Consider the following 7,102-nt stretch of genomic DNA (forward strand, 5'->3'; position numbering starts at 1 on the left):
ATGACATGACGGTAAACAGAAGACTCAAAGGTATACATGACAAAACTTCTCGAAGTAATAATGAATACAATAAAGTGGCAGGAAACAAAATCAACATCCCAAAATCTATGGCATTTCTATATACTAACCACAAGTTGACTGAGGTAGAATTGATGAGAGGAATCTCTGTTACCATAGTCACAAAATGTATAAGATACCTAGGGATAAACCTAACCAAGTCAAAGACCTTTATAAGGAAAATTATTAAAATCTGTAGGGACCAGCAGTTAGCATAATGGCTATGTCACTGGACTCCCACGTAGTTGACCGCGGTTTGCGTTCTGGACCTGGTGGCTTAAAACTCAAGCTGGACGTGTGTGCATGCATGCCCAAGATCCCGAGAGGAGAATGGAGGAGAAGGGATTGCGGTGTGACCATCCCCCCAGGGAGTGATTTCTTGCTTTCTGTCTCTCTGTCTCTGTCTGTCTGGCGAGCGCACATGCCCTATAGCAAAAACCTCTAAAAAAAATCTGTAAAATGATATTGAAAATAACACAAAAAAAAGTGGAAGGACATCCCATGTTCTTGGATTAGAAGAATTAATATAATCAAAATGGAAATTCTACCCAAATTAATCTACATATTTAATGCAATTACAATAAAATTACCAGAGACATTCTTCATAGATCTAGAAAAGACATTATAGAATTTGTATGGAATCATAAAAGACATTATAGAATTTGTGTGGAATCATAAAAGACCCTGTATTGCAAAAGCAATCATGTGCAGGAAGAGGGGAGTGGGCGTCATCTTACTCCCTGACCCTAAAATATATTATAAAGCTATGATAATTAAAACAGCATGGTATTGGCAAGACCCTGGCATTTGATAGAAAGTGGATAAATATTGAATATTTATTGGTGAGTGGAAAAAGCCAAGCTATGAAAGAGAGACATTGTATGTCTCCATTTAACACTATGTTCACATTCTTTGGTAGTGACTGAAAGATTGGAGGACATAAAAGTATTGAAAATAGTTATGGACCCTGGAGACATTGTGGAAGGAGGGAGGGAGAGTAGAAGATTATAGGGAAGAAAATTAGGGAGGAAAAAATGAGAAAGTAAGACACTTGTGGACACAGAAATGGTTTATTATCTGTTGATGATAATGTGTATAGTATTCTCTACTTGCCTGGTCTGAGATGTATTTCGTGTTGGGTAAATTCTCTTTACAAGCTAAATGATGTATATGAGACTGAATGTACTACAAATAATAATAATTTAAAAACCATACCTTATCTCACAGTTGCTATGAAGATACATTAATGCATGTAAAATACTTAGAACAATGTCTGACAAAGATCAAGCTCCATCACTTGTTACCATCATTATTTATGGAGTTCTGTTTTTTGTTGGATCAGGATGACTCTACTCACAATCATACTCAAGTATGCAGCATGATTACATATGGCCCTGATAGCACTCTCCAGGGGAAACCCAGACAAAACCCTGCTCCTTTCACCAAGTATAGGCTTGTTACTTTCCCACCTACTGATCATAATTACTTCCATAAAGTCCCTTAATTAACACAGAAAATAAATACACCCAGAAGGAGCAGTATAGGGTATTTGTATTCACTGATGACCACAACAGCTACCACTAAAGTATCTATTAAGAGCCAGGCATAGTTGAGCAATTTCTAAATTTTCTGGGGGGAAGAGATTTTTGCTATAGGGTACATGCACTCACCGGAAAGACAGAGAGAGATAGAGAAACAGTGAGAAATCATGCCCTATGGGGAATGTTTATGCCACAATCCTCTTTCCTCCATTATCCTCTTGGGGTTTTGGGCACACATGCGCACAAGTCCAGTGTAAGTTTCAAACCTCCGGGAATTGAACTTGAACCCTGGTCAGTCATGTGGAAGTCCAGCTATGTAATTATGTCATCTGCTGGTCCCACAGTTGAGCAATTTTACATACCCCGAATTGTCACTTCAAGCCTGTGAGGAAGGTATTATGAACTCCATTACTTTACAAATAAGGAAAGTTCAAATATGTTGAGGAACTTCACTATGTTAATAATACAATTAAATAAGAGTCAGAGCTGCAATTCAAACCAGATCAGTCTTATCCAATGGTATTTTCCAGTAATATTATGTTGAGCATAGATTTTCAATAGAAGAGTAATTAGTACAGGAACTAAGAATGAAGGATGGAGAAAGTATTCAGGCATCTCCATCTCTGCCTCTGCTGCCCCTTCTGGGTTTAGCTTCATGGCTGTGAAGCCCCGCCAACCAGGGCCCCAACTTTTATACCCCAATGTAGTCAGGACAGTAAGCATCCAGGCATCTCCAACTCTGCCTCTGCTGCTCCTTCTGGGTTCAGCTTCATGGCTGCAAAGCACCCACAGCCAGCCCTCCCCTCCATTCCAGACCCCAGAACTAGTCAGGACAGAAAGCGTCCAGGCATCTCCATCTCGGCCTCTGCTGCCCCTTTTGGGTTCAGTTTCATAGCTGTGAAACACCCCCAAGACCCCCCCCCTCCTTCCAGACCCCAGTGCTAGTCAGGTAGGCAAAGTCTCTCTCTCCCTCTTGTTCTTCTCTGTCCCTTCTAACTTTTCTTTCTCTTTTTTATAAACAGCTTTCTTCCCTGTCTGTGCCTTTCTCTTGCTAATTTGTTTCTTCTTCCCTCACCTAGGACAGAAAGCACCCAGCCATCTCCATCTCTGCTTCTGATGCCCTTTTCCCATGGTGTGCTTTCCATGTTTAACTCAATTTTATTTTCTGCAATGTGATTTCTGTGTTTTTTTCTTCTCTTTTTGTCCTAGCACTTTTCTTCTTTTCTCTTTGCTTTATCTTCGTATTTCTGTTTCCTACTTTTGTTTTCTTTTAAATTACTTTCCTATTTTACTGCTCAGATCTTACCATGTCCTAGAGAAGTCTAGGTGAATAGTAGCTAAATATTTGAACATTGTGAGTTTTAGAGAATTGTGTGACCTTCACTGTAGTGATTGTAAAAAGAGTGAAACTCCCCTTCATAAATCTGATTTCGAAACTCCCACCATGATTCCCACATTGAAAGAAGAACTGGACACCATAAAAAAGAATCAAATGGAACTGTTAGATATAAAGGCTGTAATATAGGAAATCAAAAATCCCCTTGAAAGTATTAAAAGTAGTTTAGACCATGCAGAAGATCAAATCTCGGAAGTAGAAGACAAAACTTCTGACCTAGACAAAATTATCAAAAATACTGAGAAAACAACCAAGAAAGCTGAGAATAATATATGAGAAATACTAAATACCATGAAACACTCAAACATTTGAATAACTGGTATCACAGAAGGTGAAGAAACTATAAGGGTGTTGATAATCTATTCCACAAAATCTCGAAAGAAAACTTTCTAGGTCTAGAAAAGTACTCAAACATTCAGACCCCCGAAATACAAAGAACCCCAAATAGAATCAATCCAAGAAGATCCTCGCCACAGCACATCATCGCTAGATTGGCCAAAACCATAGACAAAGACAAGATACTAAGATTGGTAAGAGAGAAACATGAAGTCACTTACAAGGGGTATCCTATCAGGCTAACACTGGACCTCTCATCAGATACAATAAAAGTAAGGAAATAATGGTGAAATATATATAAAATGTTAAATGAAAAACGATTTCATCCAAGAATACTACACCAGGCAAGATTATCCTTCATATGATAAAAGAAGATTATAAATGTTCTCAGATAAACAAAACCTGAAAGAACTTACCAAATCCAGACCAGTTCTTCAAGAAATTCTGAAAGGAGTACTACCAAGAAAACTAAAGACAGAGAGACAGCAGTAAGAGAACAAAAACCAACCAAGAATATGGCCAACTTAATGGTAGGGACACGTCTGGAAATACCGATAATAATGTTGAATGTTAATGGATTAAATTTTCTCATCAAGAGACACAGACTGCCTAAATGAAATTAAAAATCAGAAACTCTCCATCTTTTGCCTATAGAAACTCATCTCACAGATAAAGACATACATAGATTAAAAGCGAAGGGCTAGAAAAAGGTATTCCATGCAAATGAAAACCAAAAAGAGTGGGAGTTGCCATACTGATTTTGGACAAAATAGGCTTTAAGACAAAAACTGTAAGAAGAGACAAAGAGCATTATATTTTAGTAAAAGGGTAATTCATTAAGAAGATATAACACTTATAATAAGTGCTAGAGGGGATATGGTGAAAGGGAACACTCCTACATTGTTGATGGGGATGTAAATTAGTCCAACCACTGTGGAGAACAACATGGATATTCCTCAAAGACCTTCAAATAGAACTACCATATGATCCAGCTGTTCTACTCCTGGGTATCTACCCAAAGGTCAGGAGAACGCTCAGACAGAAAAGTGCTTGCACAGCTATATTTATTGTGGCATTATTCATGACTGATAAGAAATGGAACCAACCCAAATGTCCACAAACAAATGAATGGTTGAAAAAGTGTGGCACATATACTCCATGGAATACTATTTAGACGTAAAAAACAAGGTGCTGGCATTTGATAGGAAATAAACAAGTATGGAAGATTTGTTGCTGAGTGAAGCAAGTATGACTATGAAAGGGAGACATTGTGTGTCTCCACTTAACATATACCAACTGTCCACATTCAATAGTAGAGACTGAAAACTGGAGGATATAAAAGCATTCAAAATTGTTATGGACAATAGAGACAAAGTGGAAAGAGAGTGTGGGAGGAGAAGAGGAAATGTGGGGAAAAACTAGAGAAGTAAAACATTTGTGGGACACAGATACGGTTTATTTCCTGTTCATGATGATGTGTATAGTATTCTCAATTTGGCTGGACTGAAGTGTATATCATGCTGGGTAAAGTCTCTTTACAATCTAAATGATATACAGTGATTGAATGAACAAATAATAATATATATATATATATATATAAATTAAAGATGAGTGATTTTTGCTCAGTATGATCATTTTATATATATGCACATATATATGTATTTTCAAGTTACAATCAGAATGCCAAAGTACATTCAAAACTATTCACTCCTTCACTCCCTTCTTTATTCATTCACACAGATATTAAGCACCTATTATGTACCAGTAATAAAAACATTCTCTGAAGGATATTGACTTTAAACAGAAAATTTTAATCTTTTGCCCTCTAACTTATGGAATAAAAAGCAAGTATTTATCCAGTGGGAGATTGGCCCGAGGAACATGAAAGACCCGTGGCAGAATCTTCCAGAAATAGTTTACAAGAAGTTAAAGGCTGTGTGTGAGACCTCTACTACCCCAAAGCCCTTGAGATGTTTATCTCACTAGGAGATTGGTATATTCTTACAGACTGAGTGGGATGTGGAAGAAAAAATTTCACATTTCATAAAACACCATTTCACAGGGTAGAAAGGTCCACTTGCATAAACATATATTAATCAAGTCCTAAAATTCTAAAGAAATTTCCATTATCCCATGACCACAGAGATAACTATTTTGGTTCTAATCCTTTCAGAAATACCAGATACTTTTCTTTTTCCTCCAATAAAGGACAAAACGATTACCATGGAAAAAAATATGGAGACAATGCATAAAAAAATTCTTTGGAAGGATCAATAAATGCTTGGAGATTTAAAAAGATCAATACTAATATGTTAAATAAGAAATATGATCAATTCACTTAAGGAGCTGAAATTTTTCAAATGATATTTTAAGGTAATAGATGAATCCAATATGTTCACATAATAAGCTGGCAAAAATATGATCAATTGGATACTGAGTATGTATTTACAAATAAGAAAATAGTCTATTGGTTAAAATTCTAAAAAAAATTTGATGTGATGTAAAGATTGAGCTTTTCCTAGAAATATATTAATTTACAAGTGAAAGTTAATGGAAAAATATAACAATGTACAAAGTAATTATGGCATCTAAAAGTCATTTCCATAGAAAGTACAATAAGAATAAAAAAAGAGCCAAAAATAATTAAGATTTGAAGCAATATGCTTAAATTTTTTAAAAAAACTCATAGTAAGATATATGGAAGAAAATATCTATAATACATTAGTCTTGAATATTGTTTAACACAATTATTGTATTCATTTGTGGGAAGAATAAAAGACAGTGCAAGTAGATGCTCTTAATAAACAATAGCCAAGGCAGATACTTGTCTCTATTTTCTATAAATTAAATGACATATTGTTTTCCAATTAAGAAAATAGCAAATAATATTTGTTTTAAATTATACTGATTTATACATCAGTTTAAATATATCTTCAAGACAGAGAATATTTGTTTTAAATTATACTGAACCATACATCAGTTTAAATATATCTTCAAGACAGTGTCAATTAAAATTAGCTGGCTTCAATCTTTCTATTATTGTGAAAATAAATCATAATTGGGTGAAAAATTATTTCTGAACTGTCATGTTGTAGAAGATTTAATGAATTTCACAGATGCTTTCAGTTCTTTGTGTAAAAAAAGTAAAAAGCTTTCATGTTAGGAAAATTTAATTTGAAGATATGTATATTTTTTAAAAAAAACAGATTTCATCAACAAGGACAGTATAGAAATCTGTTCAATTGAATTTTTAATTCAAAATCTAATCTTTTATTTTAGCTACACTAAGGTGTTTTTGTTTCTGTTTTGGCAAAGTAAAGAAGAAAACAAAAACTTAATTATTCCTGATGAGGTATTTAATAACAATTAATTTTAAGAAAAATCTGATGATGCCAACAAAATAAAGCCAAAAGAAAAGGCAATGAACTGACAAAGTCACAGGAAATCTAAATAGAAATGCATTAGAATTCCTTTCCTAGTCAGTCATGTCTAATATACAGATTTCTCACTTCACAAACACATAGCTTGAAATCTCTCCACCCAGACATATGGCTAGAAATTAAACCAGTAGCATTTTGTTTTTCTAGTGCTCCAAGAAATTAAAGCCTGTGTAGCGAGCCTTGTGTCTGAGTTACACCGCCTTCCTCTTTTAAAAATCCTAATTTTCCTGGTCCCAATTTGGCCAAGCTCACTCTTCAAAGTCAGATCTAGAATGGTTTTATTTCCCTCTAGAAAACTATGAAAGTTGAAAACAGTAAGGGAATGGGAGTGT

At 35.1% G+C, this 7,102-nt stretch overlaps 1 protein-coding gene across 1 annotated transcript in view; it reads right to left on the reverse strand.

Moving 5' to 3' along the window:
• L3MBTL4 (L3MBTL histone methyl-lysine binding protein 4) overlaps positions 1 to 7,102 on the reverse strand; it is a 494,670-nt gene that overhangs the window by 280,911 nt on the left and 206,657 nt on the right. The gene's annotated exons all lie outside the window — the stretch shown is intronic.

Source organism: Tupaia chinensis, unplaced genomic scaffold, assembly GCF_000334495.1.
Source record: "Tupaia chinensis unplaced genomic scaffold, TupChi_1.0 Scaffold143584_1, whole genome shotgun sequence".
Classification (NCBI taxonomy): domain Eukaryota; kingdom Metazoa; phylum Chordata; class Mammalia; order Scandentia; family Tupaiidae; genus Tupaia; species Tupaia belangeri.